The 27,742-nt window shown below is 37.2% G+C and overlaps 1 protein-coding gene and 1 long non-coding RNA gene across 4 annotated transcripts in view; one reads left to right on the forward strand and one right to left on the reverse strand.

The window, feature by feature from the left end:
• GULP1 (GULP PTB domain containing engulfment adaptor 1) overlaps positions 1-12,821 on the reverse strand; it is a 168,337-nt gene extending 155,516 nt beyond the window's left edge. The window contains exons 1-3 of the mRNA XM_058421266.1: positions 12,719-12,821; positions 12,405-12,554; positions 11,953-12,013 (exon numbers count right to left, since the gene is read on the reverse strand). The gene's annotated coding sequence lies outside the window, so the exon portion shown is untranslated. The remainder of the gene's footprint in view (positions 1-11,952; positions 12,014-12,404; positions 12,555-12,718) is intronic.
• Positions 12,822-13,025: 204 nt separating this feature from the next.
• Positions 13,026-27,742, forward strand: part of LOC120755140 (uncharacterized) — a 29,992-nt gene continuing 15,275 nt past the window's right edge. Inside the window, exons 1-3 of one of the 3 annotated variants that reach the window (XR_005701644.1) lie at positions 13,026-13,156; positions 13,246-13,304; positions 25,992-27,357. This is a non-coding gene — a long non-coding RNA (uncharacterized LOC120755140). The remainder of the gene's footprint in view (positions 13,157-13,245; positions 13,305-25,991; positions 27,358-27,742) is intronic. The other 2 variants (XR_005701643.1, XR_005701642.1) reach the window with 2 other exon arrangements.

Consider the following 27,742-nt stretch of genomic DNA (forward strand, 5'->3'; position numbering starts at 1 on the left):
CCAATTGCTGACTCTTCCCCAGGATCTCTTTATTCCAAGTAGAGACACATGCACCTGCTTTTCTGTTTGCTGGAGAAGCCTAACACATGCTCAGCATCATTAAAGTGTCAGCAAGAAGAGCTCAACTGGTTCCAAAGTTAAAATTGCCAGCTCACTCCTGTTGTTTTACAAGTGTCCAAGTTTATCCAGAATCAAATTCCTGCTGAGTTTCATCCTCAAGCAGCTTCTGGATATCAGACCTTCTTGTGTCCTCTGCTAAATGCATGAAACACTGGTCAGTTTTGCTTCTCTATGTATCTGAAGGGCACAAGATTTCAGGGGAGTTTTAGATTGAATATTAGGAAAAAGCTCTTCACCCACAGGGTGGTTGGGCACTGGACAGGTTTTCCAGGGAGGTGGTCACAGCACCATGCCTGACAGAGTTCCTGAAACTTTTGGGCAATGCTCTCAGGTAAATGGTGGGATTTTTGGGGTGCCCTGTGCAGGGACAGAAACTGGACTTTGATGATCCTTGTGGGTCTGTTCCAACCCAGGGTATTCTATGCGTCTGCAATTCCAAGATGGAGGCCTTTTTTTAAATTTAAACTACAACAGAAGAAAACCACAGCCACTTGGAAACCAACATACCAAGATGTAAACATACAGCACAGATTAAATATTGCTGTGAGATGAATGCCAAATTCATAGTTTCAGCAAACATCTGCCTTTAATCTATATTGCTCATTAGCTGGAAGTATTTCATGCTTGGGATTAGTTATTGTAAATAATACTGAAACACATTCAACATGGATACATTTTCCCTGTATTAATGTGAGAACTGGAAGGAAACAAAAACCAGAAAAACTCTCCCATTAAAAGCTGCTTGGCTGAAATTTAAGATATGCACAAAGGATCAAAGAAAATTATTAAATTCCTAGGATAATTCCTGATTGCAAAAAGCATTTTATAGGATGACTGTTATTCACCCTTAAAAACTTGCTTTCTCACCTTTTCTTCTCCTAAGCTGTTTGTGTGGCCTCTTGACAAGTTTAGATACACATTTTGTACATTAAAACGAGCACCTTAGAAGTACGAGGGTTCATTTTTCCTTTTTCAACTTGCCTGTTGGAGAGCAGGGTCTTAAAAATGACTGATTAGGACAACTAGAGAGAGCAAACTGCAACTGGGAGAGACAAGAAACAGATTAAGATTTCAGGAGCTGTTTAAATCAGTTGTAGGTTGACAGAAGTCATATGTTGTAATCACACTGTACAGTAGGATATTTATTTACTTCTTCCATGTAAAGCAAATTACTCCAGTTTTAGCTTTGCCCTTGATCTGATATCACCCTTTGTTTAAACAGATGTCTAAGGAATGCAGGGTTGGCTCCTCTACACGAAATGCAAATGAACAAATTTCTTGGTATGAGCTGCAAAGTCAATGATATAAGTTACCTATTCAAATGAGAGGGACAAGGTTTTCTTAAGTTATTATTTTTAGGTTTAAAACCATAAATTCAGCTATGAACCGCTCACTTTCCACCACTTTTTTGCCTTTGTTCTTTTCAAACAAAAATCCTTTCTAATCATTGATGTGACATTTTGGAGGATTTAATTAGTTCTTTTCTCCTTAGAAATACTGTTTCTCAATGCACACCCACAGTCATTCATACTTATTTTAGAGAGCTGATAGCATATAAATTATATTTTAAAGGTAAATTTTAACATTCTTTATTATCTTCTTTGGAATCTAGCAAGCATGCTCTTACTTCAAAAGAATGATTCAACATCTCCAAAGAGAATGGTCCAAAGAAAATTTTGAGACTTCAATAATAAATCTCTTTCTCAAATGCAAATTAGCATAGCAATTTTTGTATATAACTTCACAGTTCTGTAGAAGTACAGAAGAGTAAACTAGCCAGGTTAATCCAAGAGTTAACTCATGTAGGTATTTTGGGATTTCTAAACTCAAACTGAAACTGTAAAAATGCATCCAGAACAGAGTAAGCAATGAGGGAAAAAAGGCAACAAAAATCAAAATCCTTGCTCTTGCTGAAATTGGAGCAGAAATATCCTTTTCTTTCAGCCACTTGTTGCCACGTCTGGCTGCGCTCTTGCAGTCTGAAATCTGGTTGTGCCATATGCCAGCAAATCGGGTAAAGGAAGCCTCTTGCACAGCTGACAGCAAAAGGCTGACACTGCCAGCAATAAATGGAGTCTAGCAAACAGACACATCCACAAGCTTAGGGTGGATATAAAGGAATTTTATGAAAGTATGTTTATAAAAATAGAGGGTAGAGGGAACTCTGAAAAAAGCAAAGAGTGACAACGGAAGTAGCAGACAACCCAAAGAGAAGAGACAATAAAAGAGATTTGGGTTACAAAGACACACTTTTATGCATTGACTCTTTGCTATCAGAGGTCACTAGAGGAAAGAGCTCAACTTCAGCAGCAAAATAAGTTGATGCTCCCCTCTCTGACAATTGTTAAACTATCTCATTTAAAAGAGCAGTGTATTTGAGATGAGGGTATCAGCCTACCTTCACAATTTTCCTCATACTAATCCTGCCTTTTATGTCATACCCAACCCCGTCCTAAGCCAAGTTCTTGCTTTGCGTAGTGAACACCACTTAACATCCACCCTGCAATGTCATTATTGTTTCCCACTCTTGTTTCTCATACAGTATGAGTTTCTGAAATCATGGCCTTAAAATATAATAAAGGAGAGCAAGAGAAGGAACCTTGCAGGTTAGTGTGATGTTCATAAAAAAACAATAGCAGTGTTTGTGAACCTGAATCTAGGCACTAACATCACATATCACCGCATCTGTTGCTTCATCATGGATCTTGCTATATTACACAATGCCAAAGAAGATGCAATTGTTCAAAGATTATGTATTTAAAGTACTCATTCATAAAGGCACAGCTATTTTTGCCATCTTATTGCAGTTTTATTGTTTTGGGGACATCTTCAGTGTCAATAAAACTGGGAGGGTTCTTGTGCCATTTTATTAAAGAGGATGGTTGATGAGCATCTTTTTGAAATCAACACCAGCTGGGTTTCGTGTCCTACTTGCAATGCATAAAGATTGTATGTGTTCTGAATTTGAGTAGAACACAGTGGTTCTGGTTTCTATTTATTTTTCTTATGTGGCAAAGAGAAAAAAGCATTATAAAAACAATAATAAGTGAAAAAGGGAACATGAGAATCAGAGCGGCTTTAAAGTTTCAAGTTTGAACAAAGTAAAATCAACAGCAGTCAAAAAATACTGCTTAAATCTGTGTATTCATTTCCAAAAAAAACTTTTCACGTTTAACTGAAGAATAGCAAAGCAGTCACAAACTGTCCAGAATCACAAGTTTAAACAGCTGTTTTCAGAAAAAGGAGATTTACGTGGCTACAAAAATATTGTTGTTTTAGAAAAGGAAAAATTCCAGAATAAAAAAGATCACAGTTGCAAGTCAGCAGTTTAAATTACAATTACTTTGATGTCCTTGGTTAGGAAACATTAATAAAAATATCTAGAAGGAAATAAGTAGCTTGTATTGATACCCATGGATGGATAAGACCTTTCCAAACTACTTTGTACCTTGTTCTATCAAAGCCGATCTTTCAGCCAGCTCTATTGAAGGAATGTGATAGGAGCAAAAGCAGGAACATTCTGCTAAAAAAAAGCCCCAAAATCTCAGACTTGTGTTAAAAACAGGAGTCTGAAAAAATATCTATTCCATCCTCGAACTGTAAGGTGTATATTTAGAACAGAAAATAAGATAGGTATCTCTAAATTATTATATGAAAATATATTATCATTGTTCTATTTTTCCCTTTATATCTTGGCTTGCGTTAAACCGACAGACCCAGTAATGTGTTATCTTCTATGCAAGGATACTCCTGATCAGGAAAAACTTCAATGGCAAGAAGGCATTATTTTCTCCTTAAATTCATACCTACAAAATCATGGGAAAAGGGAGTAAGAGACACTTGATAGAAGAAAAAAAAAAAAAAAAAAAAAAAAACAGCTTTAATATAATTGAAATAATTTGAAGTGTTTGGAAGTTGATAGGCTCAATTGCATTGGGTTTTTAATTAAACTTGCTGTGTAACACTAATTACTTCCAAGAGCTGGGAGAGTTCCGTGCTATAGAAAGTTGACCTTTCAGACCAAATCTGATTTAAGAGTACAGGTTGCAGTAAATTGACTAATATTATTCTATCACATTATGTTAGGAATTTGTTATTAGCTAGTGCAAAGTGTACTCCTGGATGTGTATTTTCACCACAACTCTGAATTTGATTTCGTGTTCTGCAACAAACTTGAGGTACTGAGACTGTCGTCCAGAGCAATGCCCAACCATGGGGCAGCAGAACAAGCGGGAGAAAAATCCTTAGGAAAATAAAATGTGAGCACACCGAGGAGTAAAGCTCTTTGGATCTTCAGTTGTATGTATTGAAAGCATAACAGATTAGATAATAGCAAGCTAAAAACATCTGGAAATTCTCTCTAAACTTGTGTGTGGTTGTCTAAGGGAAAATTGCTCTGTAACTTTATTGCATTTCATTTAAGATTACAGCTAAAAGAGCCCAGTGACATCTCAAACAAGGTAAAAAAAAACCAAGTGCATCGGTGGAACAAAATTGTGAATTTTACCTTTTAATAAAATCTGGTGATCGTTATATGCTAATGGAAAAGGGTTTTTTGGCATTCAAAAAACCATCAAGAAAACAGCATTCAAAAAATTGCATAAATTACTCCCAGTTCAAATACTGCAAGATTAGGTTAATGCATAAGAACTTTGGCCCTTAATTTTGTTGGCAGCAGCACTGAATACTAAAATTAATATTTTAAAGATACTGATTGGACTTAATTCCTCATTCTATGTGTGTCTGCAGACTGAAAACAAAATATCTCTGCTCTTCCCAGTCCTATAAAAGGTAAAGATTATAAAAAACACTCTTCTAAAAAACAGTTAGGACTAAAAATAATCTCAAGTAAACACTGTTGACTGTTTACAGGGAGATTCAACTATTACCTAGTTAAGCAATTTTTTTGTGAAAATAAAAAATCTCATCAGAAAGAAATATTAATACAGTATTTGCACAGCATGAGTGATCATTTTGTGATATTTTATTACTAAATGTTTCTTAAACTGCACTTTTCACTTTATGTGATTGCATTTGAGTGGCTTGACTATCAGAGCAGATAAATTACGTTACAAAATGGAAATCAGGCAAAAGCGTGCCTGAGGGCTGGTCCTGGGCAAAACATGTCCTCAGAAAAAGGTCTCTCCCTCTCAGGAACAGGAGAAAGTCAGTGCCTTTACTCATGCTAAAATCTATTATATCACCTCAGAGCGCAAAACGCCTTAAAATACATCAAAACCCCAAAGCACAGATGAGGTTGTGACCCTTTTCATTACATGATTGCAGAACAGACTGGATATTCTTTATGAGCCAATTGTACCACATATAAACTCTAATTTGAATTACACCTCCACCGCTGAAACTGATTAAAGTCACATTTAACTTGAACAGAGCTGTGTGCTGTGATTTTACACATAAACTACATTCACTAGTAGGAATTTCTTAGATGTCCTCATTTGTTCCCTAAATTCCATGCAAGCAAAACTCTATGCATCTTTGTTGCACTGGCTGCAAAAATTGTCTTAATATTTTATCATTTTAATTATTTACTTCCTAGTGTCCTAGTCTTAAAATAGATTACTTCTCTCCTACAGCTTGAATTACATTTACCAGCCACAGTGTTTGCACAGCTTCCAAATGTCAAGAAATATAGAAGGAGTGGGAAAGTTTGCTCATTCCAATATTCAGTCAAAAAATTGAGTATCTTTCAGAAATGTAGAATTACACACTACTTTTATCATGGAAAAATATGTCCCTCATTAATCTTAGTATGATGATGCCTAACGAGTCTGATAATTCTTAATAATTCCTTAGATCAACATCTGTCAACCAAATGAACTCCAAAAAAATCAAAGTCCTTCGGCAAGTCACTTCATAAATGTACACAGAAAATGTTATCAGGAGTTAAAATACAGAGTCCTCTTTTATCAGAACCCTTTCCAAGCCCATATAGTAGGTTTTGAAGCCAGAGGCAGTTGTTACAACCCTTCCACTACAGGAAATCCTCAGAAAAAATCAAGTACATTGATGTACTTGAGAAGAACTTGAGAGGAACTCCAGCAGCAGTTCAACAAGATGATGGGGTGGTACAAAGCAAGCAGAAAATAAGCAAATTAGATCATGTGCTCAGTGAACCTGCCTGTGGATGTACTTCACAGCCTTCCCTGAGCTGTTTGATGAGCTTTCAGCAGGCAAAGTTCATGTTTTCTTTTGTGCTGGCAGTCTCCCTCAGGCCTGCAGGATGATAGTTGCTCTGGATAGCCACTTGCTCAAATGAAACACGTTCACACGTTTGTTCGAGGAGATACAATCTCCCAGCTGCTAATCAATTAAAAGTTGCTTACCTGTCTCCGGGTGTTGGCACAATAATTCCATTGCAAATTCACAACAAAGAAGTAAAGGGTTTTTTAAAGCAATTGCTAAGTTACCCTTGTACTTTGCTGTGCATTAACCTCGTTATCCTCTTAGGGGTAGATTTAGGCACATGACACCACAACAAGAGAGTTCCCCTGCCTCTTCAATTTATCTCCCCTCATCTCTAATCTGATGATAGTAAAATAACCCCCATCAATCAGGCATGATACAGCAATAAGTAACTGGTGTCTGGCTAATGTGATTTTTCTACATCACTAAGTCCTAAATGGGGAGAAAAACCTTCCGCCAGCCCACAAGTGGGGAAAACAGAACACGGTAGTTAGACACATAGACTGATTCTATGCATTTTTAAACATTTTAACAATTGATGTATGTTGTGCTGTCATGGAGTAATCTAAATTATGTTTGTTATTCATGGCTGGAACCGTCGCTTATAATACTGCATCCTGTTGTTACAAACAAGATTTGGAGCCAGAAAAATTATTTTTCCCCTCAAACATTGTGGACTTGCACCTTTTAAAATAAGTATTAGGCTAGTTCAAATCTCTGTGTCCCAGGACAAAGAGAAAGCCAATGTCCAACAGCACAGGAAAAGAAAGCAAACAAGAAATGTCTCCTTTAAAGAAGACTGCTGGAAAAAGCAGCACAATTTATTGATTTTCATTAATAAGTTCCAAGAAAAAAATCATGCCCTATAGCATTCTGTGATATATTAAATTGTGGTTTGATTCCTTAACCCTACTTTTTTTGGCATATTTTACTAAATTGGACTCTAAAAAGTAGGGGTTACTGGAGACCAGAGATGGAATAGCTCTGCTTCAGTGCAAAACCAAACTAAATACAGACAATTCTTTCTGGGTCTTGCTCTTCTGGCAAGAGCCCCACTCAGATTTCTGAAATTGGTTCTTTATAACTTGAAGAAAACAGAGATGAGATGAGATTAATTATTTTTGGGTTTTTAAATGAGTTATGTGAAGTACCTAGGAAGATGCCAGTATTTTTTATTGTTTTCTTAACTTTAAATTCACAAAAAAACAACCCCAAACTCTCCTCTGCTCTCCAGGTTATTTTATTGACAGCTATAATCCAATCAAGAGAATCAAGAGACTAGGGGAAAGTACTAAGAATTGTAAAATATTAATCAAACTGCCATTGTGTTGTGATTTTAACAGAATCCTGTGATTTTTCAGAGTATCAGAGTACATCCAAAATATCACAAACAACAATCAGATCATGAGAACCTAATGGTCTGGGGGAAAGAAAGGAAGCATTGCAAATGACAGAGAAAAATATGTCTCTTCCCTAAAGCAGATGTTTCTTACAGAAATAATCACTTTTCCTTTTGTTTCTTGAAAAAAGTCATGCATATGATATAAATAAAGGACACCTGTCTTTGATAATCCTTTGGTCAAAGGAAATGACAGAATTTCAATTTCAAGAGAAAAGATCTGCTACCAGCATCATAATGGATTCAGAAATTTCTGAATTCACTTTAGCCCAAATTTTTCTGGCCATGAAATATGCTAGTTATTCCATTCAAAAGAGACAGTTTAGTTGTATGGTTGCATAGTCCTCCTAGGACACTTCATGGTACAGATTTCTTTTAAGGACAAGAGAAAAGTATGGAGATTTTGGAAACTGGTGTTGTCCATCCTGAAGCAAAATGTCTCCTCAAAGAGCTTATTCTTTCTCCTTTAGAATCTAGATGATAAACATCACTCATGTTTGCTCTTCTGGACTACTCCCTATAATCCACTCCTCATTATCACTGGCAAAGGTCTCAAAAACTTCTTTAAAAGAAGGTTTCTATTTAGTTTGGGAGTGTAAACACTTTAAAGCAGCATCTCTAGAAACATGCATGATATAGCCCTATAGAAATTATTTCTAGTGCAGTAATATAATCTTGTACAGCATAAACCATTGGTATTTTACAGTGATAAGAATCCATTCAAGATGTCGGGTAAAGCCTTGAGAAGATTGATCAAACTGCCATGAAAATACTGTAACATTTTGCCATTACATGGGACTCACATTTTTATTTACACAGGGAGAAAAGTCACATCCACTCCTCCTTGCCAAATAAATACTTTGCAAATATTTCATATTGATTTCAGTACATTAGCCCCAGAATGAATTCTATAAACCAAATTTTTTAGCTTAGTTTGTCAGGCTGCACTTGCAATTTGTATGTGCCATGGGCCAGTGGTTTTATTGTTTTAGAAAACTGGAAAATCTACAAAGTTTAATTCTGCTGCATATATCCTATACTAGGGAATAAAAACACAACCTTTGAAGTAACCAAAAAATTAAACCATGAAATCATTGAGGGGGTTGTTTTTTGTATGCTAGTTTTACTATGAAAATGAAAATGTTACAGGAACTTTATTTGTAGGCTATCATACCTTTACTAAATGTCTCAGATGAGATGAAACTTCTGGAGAAACATAAAAGACAAACCAATAAATAACTGCTTTCCTGGTTAGGGTGGATGGCAATCCTTTGTCATAGATTATTCAGCTACAGATTCCACCTGATGCCAAGAAAAAAATGAAGATTCTTTTCCTTTACAACACTTAGGCAATAGGTGTTAGAGGATATCTGCATTAAACTTGTTTCTTGCCAGTTCCAAATGCATTAGAATTATTATTCATCATTAACAATCAGACGGAGGCAAATATTACAAAATCAAGAAAGCTGAAATGAAAAACTTCCATCCTAAAGGTCAATGGACCTTGCATTCTGTCAGCAGGGTGATGTATGACAAATAGGTATAAACATTTATGGATTGGAACCATCTGCAAGCTACTTGGACTTTTTCATCTTTCTTTATAGAAATATTTTTCTTTAGACCTATAGCTGAATCTGGAAAAAAAAAAAAAAAAAAAAAGTGTGTTTTTCATCTGAATTTCAATTAATGATCATAGTAGCTGGGATAGCAATTGGCACTGTTGAGAGGAAGACAAAGCATGAGAAATATAGAGCAGTGTCTTTCCACAAAGCAATAAGAAAAGTTTTTCACAACCTCAAGTCGATCCAATTCTTGAACACCTAACTACAATGTCCTCTATTCCACTATTTTTCAGCTGTATGTGCAGCTCTTACATGGAAGTAAGAATACGAAGCTCTTTCCTACATTTTTTTTGTTCCTAAAGAAATAAAAGTTCTTTTTCCTTCTTAAAACGTTACCATACTCTGTTTCAGGGTAAGTGTATGAATTTTCATCTTTCTTGTTAAAAGACCATAGAATTTACCCTAAAAAAACCCCCAAAATTCTCAGAATAGTCTTTAATACTTCTATAAAATATATAAATCATCAGCATTTTAAATGCAAAATATTAACTGCATGGCAACTTCTATAGAATTCAGTTTTCAATTAGGTTTTTTATTAATTAGTGCAAGGTTGCACTGCAACCCTTTTCAACTTCAATCTGCTTTGGTGACTGCTACAGATCATTGCAAAGAAGCCAAAGAATGCAAAGCAATTAAGTTTAAAAATTAGCTTAAGAAATCAGCTTTGGATGTAATCACCTTATTATTTTACCTTCAGTTTCTAAGGCATAAACCCCTAGCCTCTGAAAGAAGAAAAATCCTTGCAAACAAAAGTGCTTAAATAGCATTCTGAATGGCATATGACAAAGTCAAGGAAATTCAAACAGAAAGTTTCAGACTCTTGAACCATGAACACCCGAATCAAACACCTCAGTAGACTTTATACAAGGACAATGACCATCTCCAAAGATCCCCAAATGACGGGGTAACATTGCTAAATGCAAAATATTCCTCTCCACTGAGATATATAGTGAGACACAGCTGTCCTGAGTAAGTCCTTGCTCTTGTGAGTTCAACATAACATTCCTGGCATTTTGCCTCATTCCTTTTGTTCACGTCAGATAAAATAGCCATCAGAAAAAAAGATATTCATAACATAAAACTGCCACAGACTAACTGAGGTAACATTCCTTGCACACTGCAGCCTCAGACACGGTGAGGGTCAGGCTACTTCCCCTTGAATGTCCGAAAGGCTGGACTATATAGTTCTGTATAGTCAAGAACAATTAGCTTGCTAAGCAGAAAAACATTTCGCGATCCATGGAAGATAGCTAGAAATAAGTATTAACAGAGAACCCCTTTTCAGCCATTGTCATTCCCGTGTAGCTCCTTGCTGCCAGCTTTTGTTTCAATTACCTGAGCCGCAGCAAACACCAGCTAAGTGCCCTCAGGTTCACCCTGGTTTTTAGAGTCCTGCCCAGCAGCTGATCCTCTGCCTGAGCTTCAGCTCCCCAGTCAAACGCTCTTTCCACCCCTCCTGCCCCAGGGATTTACCTGGTACCTATCTGAGAGAACACACAGCTATTTTCCTCTATCACAACAGTGTAAAGACAACTGTTAGAGGTGTTCTTGGAGGGGATATGGGTGCTACAGGAGGAGTATTGTTGCTACTGTCAGCACCACAAAAGTTATCAAGCGCTGTAACACCTCGCTGATACAAGCTTGGAAAAGTAAAGGTGTGAGGTGCCATTTGGCAAAGAAATAACTTTGGAATCTTAATCTGCATTCATATTGTGATGCCTGACCAAACTGAAAGTGGGGTAGTAGAATCCAGGTAGGGCTTGCCTGACAGAGACTGCAGTTCCTGAGCTCCCTGCTGCAGCAATCTGCAGGGGGATTGGAGAGGTACAGCAGGCACAAGGTAGAAAGACACAGCACTTCCAGAATGAGTCACCCACAAGAATGTCACATCAAAGGAGATTTTATCATTAAATACTGTATCAAAATCCTTTGTCACAGATCCTTTTCCATCTTTAACCAGGCCATACAACAGCCTTTTAATTTTTGCATTGCTGAAAATAGATGGGCCTATTAAGACCTTAAAGTTAAATAAAGAAGGTAAGATCAAATTTCCTAACTCAAAACCAAACTGAAAATAAAAAGCCCTGTTAAAAAACATGGATGTTATTTTCTTTTAACAAACCCTTTGAAAATAACTAATTTCCTGTAACCTGCTAATTTTCATATAAAATCAATTTGAAGGCAGAGCTGTGACCAACAACTCATCAGCTATTATCTATTTGTCACTATTTGACAAAAATTATTTACTTTGCATATCTCTAGTCTAAAAGGCTTCCTTCATGTACCATCAAAAGCGCTTTAAACACGAAGCTTAGATTCCACAGTCAATAATGAACGGCTCATTGTGGTTTCCCTGCTCCACCTATGAGATTAGATAGGCATGACATGCCTGAAGCTTTAACAAACAGAAGTATCAAAGAACTTGTCTAATTTCTAATGTCAAATACACCCTGGAGTATCTCAGAATGCAGAGTTCTAGCCAAAATAACCCACCACTCCCCTCCTGCTATCATTTAGCATTCAGAAGAGTACTTGAAGTTCCTACAGTAGTGAACCTTTTACAGAGAAATTGGCTTGATAAAGTAGCTATGGAAAATAAGACAATACCCACGTATTTGAGATCCAAGATGGGGCAGTGAAGTAAGTTGTCAGTTTTTCCTTCTTTTCCCTGGAATACAATTAGATAAGAACTACATGTATCAAAGTTCTTTATTGTAATCTACCATTCAACTAATTTAAGCTTTAGTGTACGTCAGATAAGATTATACTAATTTCAATGCTTTACATAGCATAAGATCATCTTTCAATATATTGGAAGTATTAGCAGCACTGAGTCCCTGTGTCCCCCACCAGCCTAGAAAAGGCTGTTTTGTTTATTCCTTAAAACTGCTTGTCCAGTCTTCTCATGGGCACACTCCCTGTGCCTAATAACCCACAACAAAAAAATGTAAAACTTACCCTCTACAAATTATATTTAACTTTATATCAAATATTACTGTCTTTTCTGATCTGTACTGAATTATTTTTCCACCCTCTCCAGGAGATATCTAAAGCCTCACCTTCAGGAGACTAGATTTCCCAATGGAAAGCTGCCATAACCTCTGTTGTTACCTGTGGACTTGATGTGGGGAAAACAGCCCGCTAGTGAAAGGCAGCAATTGCTTTTTCCACGTGGTTTATGGAACCTTCAGATACTGGGTCAAAAAAAGCTGTTCCCCACATATACTTAGTTAGAAACCTCAAGATAAAAAGCAGTAATGCATAAATGAGCAGTAAGAGCACAAGATGACCTCTGAAGAAAACTAAGCATGGGTATCCACCTAACCCACCACAGCCATTCCCCACAGTGGGCAGGGGGAAAAGCAGACCTCACCAGCCTTTGGGGGACACCCAGGGCAACAAGGCAGCACCGAGACCACCACCCAGCCAGGAACACCTCGAGGACATGACCCCATAGACATAACCCTACAAAGGTAATCCTCAGAAGCAGAGCACGTTCTGTCCCCAGCCTGGGTTTAAAGGGAGCCTTGGTGCTGAAAACCACAGGTGAGGCTGCTCATGGCCCTCAAGGCACTTTGGGAATTTTTTCCCAAGCCCCTGTTCCTTCCCAGGTGCTGGGAGTTAGTTCTTTTGCATTGTTTCTGTGGGTACTTTGCTATAATACTGCAGATGCTGCTGCACCCCTTCAGTGTGGAGGCAGGCATGTTTTGGTAGAGATGGGTGGCTTTAGAACGGGGTGATTTTGGTCTGCATGCTGCTTTATTATCTACTATCTCTCTTTGAATATATTTTTGTAATGTCTCTTCTCATTGTGAGTATATTTTCAGTATATTAGTCCATAATTCTGTGGGTATGTGAAAAGTACTTATAAAAGTATAATTTTGAATGTGTTTTTTGCAGTGCCTGAAGTATGGTTGATTGCTTCTACATGAGGTGCCTGCTTAGTTCTTGTGACAAAGGTAAATTCCTGGTATTAAATATGTTTTCTGGCAACTAAAATTCACTAGCTTTATAGGGCTTTCTGCATTTTGAATAACTTAAGGTTGATGTTTTCCACTTGAGCTCATTTTCAGTCAAAGTTAAGTTACATTTTTTAAAATTAGGGGGAGGATTTTTTGGGTTTTGTTTCATCTTTTTTTTTTTTCCTTTGGATTTTTTGGTGGTGTCGGTTTGCTTGTTTGTGGGTTGATTTGTTTAGGTTGTTGTTGTTTTTTAATTCTCCCTTGCCACTTAATTTCTCTAGAGGAATTTGGTCATTGGAACATATTGTTTCACTTCTGATGAGGCTACTGCTATCATTAGGAAGTTGACGGTTGATTATAGTAAAAACAACCAGCAGAAATATTTTTTAGTTCATAAAATAATCACAAAAATTCACCAGCAGATCATGCATAATACTATATATATAGCCTTTGAAGTAATATGCCTACGTTACTTTGTAGCTAGAAAATGTGTGTATTATTTAACAAATATATTCACCTGCTCTATTAGACAAATAGTATGTTCTTTCTTTTCAATGGTTTTGAAAGCTGAATTATCAAAAATGTTGAAGAAGCAATGACAAGGATTAATGCTTTTGTGCCCCTGGGAGTAAAATCACATGGAGATCTCAGGCTTGGTTTCTGATTAAGGTTCAGAAACAGATTGGAGACATGCTAAAAAGCTTTGAGCAGGACTGGGAGACAAGCCCATGCAGAGAGTTTTACACCCAAGTAAGGACTAACACAACAGCATAGTTTAGCTCTGGCATTTCTGTGCTGACTGCTGGGAATTAAAGCCACATCTACACCCACAGCTGTGACCACGGAGTTGGAGCTGGATTAGCAGCTAAAGTGCTTAGCAGGTGACTCGCTGGTCTGCAGCTTGATTCCTTCAGCAATGTCTAGGGCTTTACTGCTATTTGAATACTAGTGCAAATGTGCTCACATGGGCTGCAGTTACACTTCATCTGGCTGTGCAGACGCATCTCTTTGGAGGAGCACGCTCCTCTCAGAGCGGTGGGGAAAAGCAGATGTTCCCCTTGTGGTGATCAGGGATGGAGCATTGTTACAAACCTGTCTGACACGGCTTTGTGTTTTGGTTTTATCAAACAGACTTGAATCAAAGGCTTCACTACCAGAGTCCCATTGGGAAGGAATGGGGCGATGTGTAAGCACTGGCCAAAATTCCCTGTCCAAAGTCCTGCAGCCTTGTACTTCAGGTGATTTACACAGGCCTAAACCTAATCTTGTTCTGAACAGACACGGAGACAGCTTGGTTCCTCTCAAACTCTCAGCTTAAGCTACATCGTGTTTGCTTTGAGCAGTTCTCTGATTTCTCTGACTAAACCTGGATTTATCAAATCCAGTGGGAAATATCAGTGCAGAAGGCATAAAATATGTCACCTGCCCTGACAAATCGCTCCCCGTTCATCCACTCAGGAGTTTGGCAAAATCCCTTGGAGAAAACCTTTCAAAATGTTATATTCTTGCTAGCTAGAGAAAATGTGGTGATAGCTACAGTGAAAGTAATTAGTGCCCAGGTAAGACATTATCTAGCTGTGTTAAAATGTGCAGGTTAGATAATGATTCTCAGCTGTAAAGGATCACATCAACTTCAGCTGAGAGGGCTGGAGGGTGGGGTGGTGGTTGGAGGTCTTGGATATAGCAGTAACAAATGATAGAATAATTCACGAATGGCTGAGGTGATGCTGTTAAAACCATGGGAAACACTGGTGAAAAAGAGGTAAAATTTACACTTTACAAAAATGGTGAATGTCTGGCTGTTATGTTTTACCGGGAAAGCTGCGAGCCCTTTTTATACTACTATCGTTCCTTCTGTCTTTGACAAGGAAGAAAATTAAATGCTTCTTATAATTAAAGATTTAGCTCAGGAAAAACACGTTCCTTGGCATTATATAACCTAAGCAAATATCTGAGAATGAAGTTGCAATTGTGAACAGCTTCTTTCTAAGGAGGCAAAAGGTGCAGAAAAATACGTGCCCACAGGCACAATGATTTATTTAATTACTAGATTTATGACAGACTTTTAGACCTTTTAAGACTCCTTGTGCTACCCAAATAATTATTCTTACTGTATAAATATCATAAAGGTATATGGTGCAGGAGGGGTTCTACCTGTGATAGTGATTCTACAACTTAATTAGCCTTACCCAAACACAAGTAGAATATTCAATAGTCTTTCCATGTCTTTCTGTATAAACTTCATGGGCTTTTCCCAAACTTGCATGGTCTTTTCCCCAAAAATCCCTCGGATTTATCCCTACATAAAGTATTATTACTTTGTTAAAAGGTAAAGTAGAGCTACAGAGTGTACAATATATAATTTTTATTGATTATTACAGTAGAATTAAAGCTTTGGTCAGGAACACAATCTCTCACATGAACAGAAAAGTCTTCATGCTGTTAAATGTTTAAAATCTCAGAAACTGTATGTATAAAGTGATGGAATTGCTTAGTATTTTAAGTTGTGTGCAGATAAGGACCCAGTGAGCAGACTCATGCATTGATTTGCTTCATTAAGGAGTTTTGAAACTAATTGAGGATTCTCCAGCCTTACCATGTAAAAGCTTGCTGGTGTATCTTGGTTATTCATCTCTGAACTAAGATGACTTAAACTTTGCTGTGCTTGGATTATAAATTAGAATACTTGAAGTCCTAGGAGCTCATGAGAGTTGCATTAAATAACTTCATTTGACTTCTTTTTAGGTTCAGCTGCTGGCTTTGTAGCAAGAGAAAAGTCAAAAAATTAGAAAGAAAATAAAACCCCACAACCATACTTGTTTTCCATGCTGACAGTTCAAATTCCCACTGGGGAATCACATTTCCTTGCTGTTACACTTTTCAAGGGAACCAGGCTGGAATAGTGCCCTTTGCCAATCTTAGTCTGCTCTTTCTTCATGCAAGGTCTTGCCTCGTGAATTTGTGATTGGAAAATTGGTCTCTTTCCATTATTACTGTTCTCTGGGTTGCTGCTAAAGCTGCTGACCAAACACAGTTTTGAACTCTACGTTATCTATATTATAACTTATGAGTAATACATTATGGTTTTAGCTGTCAGCTTTATCTGTTTGTAGCTTTAAACTTCCCCAACCTGAGAAATTCTGCTTATTCATTATTTATTTGTACATATAACTTTCATCAAGTAGCTGTGGAGTGCTGAAGTATCAGCCTTGATGAGGACAGAGCTGTTGCTCTGAGGATGCCTGCAGGGAAGAGGTGAGTTTGAGTGATTGGCTCTCCTCTTTGGCTTCCTATGAACTTTTGAATTTCTCTGGACCATACTGTGGTTGCTGCTGATCTGTGGATTATTGACAAACATTTAAGGTAGGGAAAGAAAGGATGGTCTTATATTTCAGGTTTAGCTCTGTGTCCTACTTCTCCTATCCACCGTATTATAAAGTACTGTAGAAACAAAACATTTTGGGAGAATTGAGTATTGTTAGTACCATACTTCAAGATTTTGTTTATAAGTATCCTGGAGCAACCTGTGTTGCAAAAGAAATAACTTGTACAACAAGAAAAGCATACTTCTGATCAATCCTGAACCATTTAGGTGATGTGTGATGTTTTCATTTGTTTCATTTTACAAGGGAATCGTTAACGAAGGCTGACCTGGCTGAAGAAAAGCAATTGGAAAAGGGCATGAAAGCTAAGACCGAGGTGTAAAGCACTTTTTAAAAGCAAACACAGGCAATGCAGAGTAATACAATGAGTAAAGCTTGATTTGGTCTTGTTTTCTCTGAATTATTTTGTATTATGCTTTCATATTGTTTTCAGAGGTAATTGTTTCTGGTTTATGTACATCTGAATTGTACTTGAGAGGCAAAGTGTTGTAACCTAAGCATGTGTATAAATATTTCTAGGATCTAGGCCTTGCTCTTGACAGGAAGGTAGCATTCAATAATAAAGGAAGGAAGTCCAGCTGTGAAATGTGAAAAATTAAAGACTTGCAGAAAAGTTTTTTTTTAAAGTTATAAAATATAGGAATGAAAGATGTCTATGATGAGGAGTCTTGGATCCCAAATGATCCATTTATGCCCATCTTAATGAATTATGTAAATTAGAAGAAGAGATTCAGCAGTATAACTCAGCCAGTAAAACTGAGTAAAAATTGGATCTCCTGCAGTGATGCAGGGTTTGGTAGCTAAGAGTCAGCATAAAAGAGAATCGTCACAACCCTGGAACAAAGGGGGCTGATGGAAGACTGGATGTAACTGTGCTTAGCCATAGCTAAGAGTTTTATACAATATCATACAAAAGACTCATCTGTGGGGTTAATCTGTACCGGATACAATGAATAAAGTATTAATGAAAACACCAAAGACAAATGATACTTATGTGATGTGGAAACAGTTTGAGAGGAGTATTGAACTTGCAATACTTCTAATCATTGGTATTGCAGATGAAAACATCTATAACAATGTCTCAACACTCTGATTGCTAAGGGGTTTCTCATTGGAATTGTGCTTATCTGTGGGGTAATTATTTCTTTAAATTAATAGTCTTGCACATGAACATATGTTTGATAAGGGGGAAGGGATTTTTATTCCTGTTTAATTTTGGTTCAGGACAGAAGGGTACAGCAAGTACAGCTGTATCCTTTTTCTGTTCATGGTGAACATGTTTTTTACTGCTGTAGAAGAAATCTGTAAATAATTATGTAGGTAAAGATCTTGTAGTTTGGGTAAATTTTTTTTAAAAACCTTTTTTCTACTATTTCAATGTGAAAATCTAGTAATTTTTTTTCAACATATAAATTCCTCCAGTGAAGGTTAAACTGGGGTTTAAGATGGTCAGAAATGCAACTGACTGGAGTGTCTAAAGTAGTCACTATTGCTTATCGGTGGTGTTAAAATTAAGGGAGGAATAATCAGTTGAGTTACAGGAAATATCTGCTTTCAGATATTCATGGTTGTGTGCCTTCTTACAATATTTTATGAGGAGACTTAGGTATTTTCAGGTAGAAGTTCAGCCCCCCTTTGAGGGGAAGCTCTCAGGCTCTATTTGGGTTTTACTGGGTGCTGTATGTTTTGCAGGAATTGTCACTTAAAACACATTAGAAACACATCCATTTTGGTGCATGCTGCTAATCCACAGGCAGCGTCACCAACATGTAAGGGTTTGGAGGTAGTTTAATGCTTTATTTTTCCAAATGGGAGTCAAAATGAATTATGATAAGCCTCTGGTCTAATGTTAACCTTTCATGGGTTCAGTGCATGTAGATAATGTTTTCCTCTGAGGGAGCACAATGAAAATTATGGCTGAGCACTTGGTAAACTTTGAAAGATTCAAAGCTGCGGTCTAGCTCTGAAAAAAAAGGCCTTAGCAATGGAGAGACTATAGTTGTGGGAAGGGTAGATGCTGCAGCTGTGTTATGGAACATTTAATAATGTCTGGAAGCAAAGCAGAACTAAATTTTGCTGAAATTAAATTTACATGTGAATAAGGTTTGTCTTTAGACAATGTCTGCTTTTTCTTATGGCTAGAAAGAAACCTGCTAAGGCTCCTTCTAGAGTGTTATGGATAGCAAGTAAGAAAACACCAAAGAATTAGCTCTGTATCTTGCTGAATAATCTGAGCTGGTTTAAAAGAACATGCCATCAGCAGCAGAGACAGAATTTCTGACCCATTTGGGGAGGACAAGTAAAGGAAGGGTGATGGCTGAATGACAAAATTAGGGCCATGGACTATTGTGTGTATGGCATATATGAAGAAAATAGTTCATCAATAACCCTGTTAGACAGCAACCCCAGCAGTCCTTTCTTTGTTCTTGTGGTTTTTCTTGCTTCCTTGAAATTGTTTTGCTAGGAGCTGTTTTCATTAAAGCAGGTACAATTGCTTTTGTACTGAATACTGAATGATTAGTGAAGGATAAAGGTTTAGGGGCAAGGAGCTGTGAAGGGGTGTATATATGGCTGCTAATACTCAGTGTTGCTGTATTCTAATTCAGGGAGGGGGGAGTAAGTGCAAGCAGAAGGATTTGGTCCTTGCTTCAGCAGAATTACTGAATTAATTGAATTAAACAATTAAAATCTCAGAGGACTAGGTACTGTCTTGCTAGTAGTTAGTCCAAAAGAGAAACAGAATTTACAGCTAGAGCTTTGTTTAAATGGCCTTAGATTCTGTGTTTGTGGACTCTTATTTCCGTGTGGCTGAAGCGAGACACACCTTTTGCGTTGTGCTCACTGGAGACAGCTGAGTTGGCTGTCATGTGAAGGCTGAGTGACACATGAGCACTGCAGGGACATCCAGTCAGTCTGTCCTACCTGCTGTGTGCAGCAGGGTCTGTGATGGCAAGAGTGAAGCACCTCAGGAGCTGAGCACACTGAAAGTGCATCACGAGCCTCAGGACAGGCAGGTGGGGAGCAGGGGCTGGTGCTCTTACAGAGCAAGAGGGAACTGCTGATAATGGATGGTAAAACACTATGAGGAATAAAGGCTGTTGGGTAAAAAACTTGCAATCTGAACAGTCTTGAACAGAAGACCCTTGTTTTGTGGACATGGGGCCAAAAAATTAAGCCATGAAAAAATTTCAACTTGGAAGTTGGTGCCAGACCAGTCCTTGCACATTGAGCTACAGAAATAGCACAGAAGGGCTTACAAGCTGTTGGAGAAGCTGGTAGAGTAGCTCTATGTTGGTGTTATGCTGAGCTTTGAAACCAAATCTGCTTAATGCGTGTTTTGCTTCAGCTGGAATTGGAGGAAAGACCTGTGGAGCAGGGTCTGTGTGACTCACAGGGTTTTCAGCTGGAAACGTAGTCACAAGAAATTAATTACTCAATTAAGTGTGATGTTAACTACTGTAACTCGTGCTAGCTGGCAACAAAGGTTCAATGCTTTCAAGAAAGCCAAGGATTATTATGCAAGGCGAAAGCTCAGAGTCTGGAAGAAAGTTACTGGTAAGGACTATCTGAAAGCTTAATTACTGGATTTAATATATAGCCACATGCTTCAAAATTATTTCAGTGAACTGCCTGGTCAGTTTTGAAGAAATATCTTCTTGTAAAGCTGCAAATTAAGGGATGTCTTAATCTTCTAGTCAAATTATGAGTAGAACAGATGAGCAAAAGTGTTCTTTTGAACTTTTGCATTAGTTATTAAGCTGAGTGATGGGTAAGATATTCACTAGAGGTTGTAGACTCCTGCCAATTCCAGGTTTGTGTAAATGGAAAGTTAATGACAGAGAATTGGGTTTTAAGTAATATGCATCAAGGTCATTAACTTCTCTGGGCACACACAAAAACAATCAGACATATCCTTGCCTCCAAACTCAAGGCTGCAAGCCTAGAAAATATTTACCCCTGTATTCTGCCCCAAATATAGCAACAAGTTTAGTTTGTTGGCTGTGAATGCAGAAATGAGTTGAAATGGAGCTGTTTGCTCAGTTAGATGATACATTTTTAAGACTGATAGGAGCAGTGAAATGCTGAATATGTGGGACTGTGGTATTCAAATATTTAGACCCAGATTCCTGTGGCCTTGGTTAACTGCATAAAAGATCTGAAATGTGACCTTGAGATGACTCCAAGTGCTTCGTAAATGCCATGATTCTACTCAAAAGGGTTCAGATAACAATTATTTGTCGTCTGACTTTTAAGTTTGTGTTTACTGGACTTTGCAGACAGAGGCATAGAAAACAGAACCAAGAGTATGAAAAAATGAAGTGTGGGGCTGGGAACTGTTAAATGTGCTCCAAAGTGAAGTCTGCTAACAGGTTCTATTATTTCAAGAGAGTAAGCAAATTATGTGGAAACTAACATCAGACATGACTCTATCGTAAGTGTGTCTGTCAAACTTCAGGAATCCTCAAAAATCAGTTTAGTCTGAAACTGATTCCACCTCTTCCAAAGTAATTCTGCCCAATTTCCGTGGATTTTTTTCCAACAGAAGAGTGGAATATAAACTAGAGTTGTATTCTTATTTTTTAAATAGACTTGGAGGGTGTTTTCCTTCTTATACCCACTGCTTTGTCCTTGAAATTGGATCTTCATAGCAGAGTAAAATCAAACCTAAAAGTAGTATCTAATTTGATATGGACTGCTACAGTGTTTGTACGTTTAGATATGTCTACAGGATTTCAGTGAGTCCTAAATTTACCTACTTTCTTGATTGTCCTGAGGTTAGTGTTGGCTTAAATTCCTTTTCCAAGGCCTTGTTTTGTCATTTTCAGCATTAAAAGCTTTCTTTCATATTACATTTGGACTGGGAATCAGAGTAATGTGGCTTTGCCTGTTCCTTGCCTTGGGGCTTGCTGGATGGAACAGTCCAGATCAGGGTGAATTGCACCCTGGAGTTTGTCCATCAAGAGTTAAGAGCTCTCTGGGAGCTTCAGGGTTGGAGTAGGCATAAACAATCTGTCTGTCTCTTTCTGCCCTCCAAGGAAGGGGGTGAGAAACTTTCTGGCATCTAGTTTTTTCTCTGCAGCAGACTTGGCACATCATTTATTTGCCCTCAGCTGATGTTTGAAAGGTTTCCTTTGCAGAATGGGTCTGGAAGCTTTTCTTCCCTTCAAAGCTTAGACTTTGTAAATGCTAATGATTCTTGTGTGAGAGAAGGGGTTGCTGCATCCTGCTCCTTCTCCTTCCCAATGTGCCAGTGAGAAAGTAAGCCACTTAGTGTTCTTTGAGTTTACTTCCTGAAAATTTCCTTGATAAGGATTTTCCAATCTTAACTCATTTGATTGGCTGCAATAAGTTCAGCTCCTCATTCTTTTCCTTTCCTGGAGCCGTTGCAAAGGAACACAAGCTGTGTGTTGTGGGAAAAGTACACTTTTTCTTTAAAAAAAGCCCTACACAACAAAGCTGCCTTGTAATGTGATTAAAGAAACTCATTAGTAGCTCATTTATTGCACCAAATGACATGAATGGTTCACAAAAGGTTTGTGCACTGTCAAGATGAGTATTATGAATTTAGTGTTTGAAAATGTGCAGAAGAACCAAAGTTCTGCAGAGATGCTGAAAATTCAGGAAAAATAGTTTTTGGAATTAAATGCATCTGAATAATATTCTTTTGGAATGAGACTTTTGGGATGGTTTATGATATAGCTCACATTTTTAGAGTTCATACTTGTACTTTTGCTAAATGAAAAAAATCATTTTATTCTTTTTATTTTGCATCCAATTTACAAAGTTAGAGACTTTCAGACTATTGCATAGGATATAAAATAGATCCAAAAGCTTTCCTTTCTCAAAACAACCCCACAGGCTGAAACTAGAAATTATTACAAGTGTTTTGAAGCTGATTCTTAGAGCTCTTGTTCTTAATGGCATAAGAAACAATACCATGCAAGATATGGACGAATATTAAAAGCAATGGGTGAAAAGTAATAAAAAATGTATAAGTAATGAAAGTGGTTCAACAAATAAGTGTTTGTAAGAGACCTTTGATCAGTCTCACGTGTCCTGGGTGCCAGGTGAGCATCTGACAGGGTGAGAACCTTGAAGCACTTCCAAAGAAATGCTCTGGCTGTGGCTTGGGCACAAGGAGGCTCTGTTGGGGAGTTTGGAGAAGGGGATTTCCACCTGAGTGTATTTAATCTTGTGCTTTCTAATATAAGCTGAGTTGATGGTGAAGAGCAGCATGTAGGTCAGTATAAATTCCAGGTCAGCCTTCTGGAGTAGGTATTTTAGTTGTCCAAGTTAAGCTGTGTGCAATGGGTGCCCACCTTTAACATCTTGGAAAGAGAGACAACACTTTAAGCCATGAATTTTTCCTCCCTTTTAAAAGGGGCTGGGAGAATAAAACAAGGTTTCCCAGTAATGTATTTTCAATAGAACTAAAGAATCTACAGTAAATGCAGAGGTAGATATTTAGTAAAAACTTAATGGGATCTGAATGTGGCTCAGTTTGTTTGATTTCGCGTTTCCCCAAATTGAGTTATGAGCTAATTCTGTGGAGTGTGTTAGGATTTTGTTTTGCTGAATTAGTATCTCTATTGCACAGTTGGTAAAATGCAAAATGATCATACAGAGCCCTCTATTTTCAATTCCATTTGTAGAGCCAACACTCAAAATGTGTAATTTTTCCACTGTAAAATGAGAGGGTGTTTTTATGATCTGGTGCAAACATCTAGTATAATTCAATTTTACCTTCACATTCATTTGCTTCTTTAAAGAAAGTTTTGACTGATGTTTTGGACAACCAGTCCTGCCAGCAGAAAAATTTGCTAACATATTTAAGAAAAATGTGTCAAGAGCTGCGAGAAATTCATGTCACGCTTACGCAAGATGTGTTGGCATAGGTGATGTAGAATTTGCTAATAATAAATAGCTTGATTAACCCCAGTTATTTACAGTCTGCTTGTAAACTTGTTTTACACTATTTACTCTTCCAAGAAGTGGAGTATTAAGGCAATTAAGCCTTACCAAAAGTAAATGACATAACTTCAAAACAGGCCAAGCACCAAATTTTTGGTGAAGCTTATTGTTATATATATATATACTCAAAATAAGCTTTCTGTAACAGTGCAGTAAATCAGTGAACATTTACCAGTTTCTTTCAGTGTGAAAATTGGAAAGTTAAAATCTTACACAGTAGGGGGCAGTTTTTTTGGGTTTTTTAAATCCCAAAATGTTACAGGATCTCTGGAACTAAGTTTTGCAAAAGTAGAAGCTGCTATGTGTGAGCACTCAAAGCAAGTATAAATGTTAGACCTGGAATGTGGGGCTGTTGATTCTGAGCCATGAGAGGTTTGTTCTGTTCTTAATTCTTTATCTACATGTACATCTAAAGAATTGGTATGCATTAGAAAGTCCCATTTTTGTAGGGGGAGAGTGGATTGGGGTGTTTTTGTTGTGTTTTGTTTTTAATTCCATGGTGGTAAATGGAAGAACAGGGGTGTGCAATTTTCTGCCTTTTTCCCATTTATTTATTTATTTATTAATAATCTGATCTAGAAAATAATCTGTCTAAACAATTTGCATTTGCTCAATCTGTTACCTTGATCTCATGCCATCTTTCCAGACTGAGACTCCTAAAAGCAGGAAAACCATATTTAATCTGTGGAACAGGAAACAGTCTGATAAGCAAAAATAGTCTAATTACTGACTGAGATTAGCTTTTGATTGCTTAATGTGTGATTTATTTCTTTATTTTGGGATTCAGAAGGCGATGGAACATTGTTGTGATACCAGTGAAAACATGAGTTCTTCTGTACTGTAGTATTTGTGATATCTTGAACTTCTCAAAGATACTTGTTTTAGAAGATTTCCAATTAATTTTCTTTTACCAAAATCAAGAGAACAGTTTTAAACATAAAACTTGAACCTTTTCAGTGGTAACTTTTTCATCCTTATACTCAATCAATGTTCATAATCAGGTCTAACTATTGGCTAACATCCAGAGTGAATGAATTTGGATTGGGTTTAGATTTATTAAATAAATTAACTTCTGGAGAAACACCCATTACAGCCTGAATCAAGGTGTGGATTGCAATGTTATTTCAAGGTGTGTGTTAGGAACTACCTAGATTGCTTTAAAAGCAATGGCGGCAGAGATTGCTTTGGAGGAAGGCTTGGCTCTTGTATCAATTCCAATAGGTAGATAAGCTTCTCTGATCCTGTTTTCTTCCTGCACAGAGATGGTAATTCTTCCTTTCCTCGCTGTCTACAGTCAGATCTTTGAGGAAAAGACCAGGAGAGCATTAAGTGAAGGGAATAGTGTGGAAGATAAATGTTTGTAATACACGTGCTACACAAATTTAACTTGTGGTGCGCTTGTATATAGTAATAAGATGTAATCACTCAATGTGCAAAAGAGGAAGCCTTGCAACATGAAAGAAATGTAATATTATCTGTTCTGTTAGTCCCAAACTAATTTTATGGCTGTATTCTGGGGGTTTAACTAATAAAGATCACATTTTGCAACAGGTTATTACTATGTAGAAAATGATTATTTAAGACTACAGGCTCTACAATAAGGTGTTTTAGGTTGCTTAAAAATCAGTCCAATCTTCAATTGTGATTTATAGCTTCTTAAATACTTTGTTCAAATCTCATTAAGATGAACAAGAAGTATAAAAGAAACGCTCTTGGGGGAAAAAAAAGACATGATTTTAAGGGAATATATTGAGTGAAAGTTACCTTTTGGCTTTAAACCTAGAGGCTAGAGAGTCTGAAATTTCTTTTCAGTGTAAATAACTCTTGTAAATGAAACCAAAATTTTTATTAGGATTGACGCCATGGTCATCCTGCTGAAAACAGGATGGCACTTATATTATAAGTTAGAAAAAACGATACAGTGTGTATGGGGAAAAATGTTTTAATTTTGAAGAGCTGTCTTTGGGCATCAGATGCTGGCCCACATTTATGGCAAGTAACATTGGCTGTAATCCTGATCTGTTGGTTGTTGAGAAAGGAGTGGCTTGAGTCAGGCACAAAGCACAGGTGAGGTCAGAAGTGCCCAGTTTTCAAAAGAAGAAGAAAGGTTATATTTTTTCACATCTTTCCTCTCCTCCCCTCCATTGTTCATCAGATGACTGCCTCAACTCAGAACAACAGAACACCAAAGCGTGAAATAAACCCTGTGTCATCAGTGATGATTAATTATTTCTGTCTTTAAATACACCCTGTAAAACACACTGCTTGATTTCCTAAAAGCTGTAGTGTCTTAACTCTAGCTACATGTGCACTATCTTTATTTCTTTAGCATTAAGAGACATCATGGAAATAAACCTGCTGCTGGAGAGAGGAGGGGGCCTGCTTGCTTCTTCCTTGGATTCTCCCAGTTCTTGAGAGACTTGGAAACTGCTGGCTGGTCTTGTTTTAGCCTCTGATTTAATGGCTTGATCCATAAAAGAGCTTTTAGACGCTTCGTGATTCAGTGTGTCACATTACCTATTCAGTCTTCAGCTTCTGTGATTGTATCAAAATTTTAGCTAAGTATTTCTTCGTTTGTTTGTAGGGATTTTGTGGTGCCTTTTTTTTTTTTTTTGTGTTAGACAGGAATACTTGAAAACTCAGAATCTGGTGTTTTATATAAGAAATGCACTGTCCTTACAAATTCCACATCTCTTTCAAAAAATAAGCTATAAATAAGCCTTCCTTTTTTTTTTTTCTAGATTGGTTCTGATTAGAAGTTATCAAACTCGCCTCATTTTGAGCTTGTTGCTTCCTAAGTTATTGCAATAAGTGACTTTGAATACATCATGATGTTTATAAAGAATCCTCTGTGAAGTAATTTCTGTTTAATTGTAGAATCTTTGCAATCAGGATTGGTTTAGATTTCCTTACTGGAATGAGAAAGACAATGAATTTGACCCACAATTTCCTGCTCAGTTGGCATCATGCTGTTCAAGAAGAAAATGCTTATCACTTAATCAGAGTGGTTTCATAAACTTAGCAGTTCAGTGATATTGCAAAAAGTGTCTTAAATGGTGTCGTAAATTCCCCTTCAGACATGTTCTTTCCAGATTCAATAATTAAAATGTAAATTATGTACCTTCATTGAACAGAAACCTGCTACCCTCTCTAATAGCAGTTTTTGTGTGTTATGGAATCACACCTTTGACAAAAAACCATCTCAATCTGACTGGAGATCAGAAGGAACCTTGTAATCAAGGATTCTCAGAAGGTGCAATTCAGTCATTAAATCTGTGCTCTATGGCAGGTCACCAGAGTGGGTGGTGTCCCCTAGCTTAATAAAATATAAATCAGTAGCTGGAATGTTGACCCATCTCTGCAATTAGGTATACTAAAAACATTTTACAATAAACTTTTGGTATAGACATGATGCTTTTTTTCTTTCGGCAACAGACACAATGTGGGGTGGTGTTGTTTTTGTGTGGTTTTTTTTTTTTTTTTTGTTTTTTTTTTTTTTTTTTTTTTTTTTAAGTGGAGTGCGTGTCTGTTCAAATTTTATTTCTTCAGAAACATAATTTGTGATGCAGGGTGGACCCTCTGAGTGATGACGAAGTGACCAGCACTCTAAAAAGCTCTTTTCTTAATGTTTTAGATGAAAAACTGCAGCATGCTCTGTCCTGATCAGCAGCCTGTTTCTAGGTCCCTCCTAACTGGTGAGTCCAAACTAACCATGAGAGAAAGGAAATTTCTGATCTCTGTTTAGATGCAGGTTTCTGAAAATCTTATGGAACCCTCCCAGCTCAGGAAATTAAAAAAAAAAAAAAAAAAAAAAAATCCACCAACACAAACAACAAAATCTACCCTTCCCAATTTAGGATCATAATTGTATTACTTTTGCAGAATAATAAGATTTGAAGTTATAATATGCACATGGGTAGTATAGGCTCAAAATGCTATTACAGCAGTCCTTAGTGGTTCTTTTTTTTTGTTTGTGTTTTTTTGGGGTTTTTTTGTGTTTAGGCACTTCAAAATTGGTTTCAAGAGAGCCCTTTGGAAATGAAATTACTTTCTTTCTTCATACTATGTATCCTGCTGTGG

This window comes from Hirundo rustica, chromosome 7, assembly GCF_015227805.2.
Source record: "Hirundo rustica isolate bHirRus1 chromosome 7, bHirRus1.pri.v3, whole genome shotgun sequence".
Lineage (NCBI taxonomy): Eukaryota > Metazoa > Chordata > Aves > Passeriformes > Hirundinidae > Hirundo > Hirundo rustica.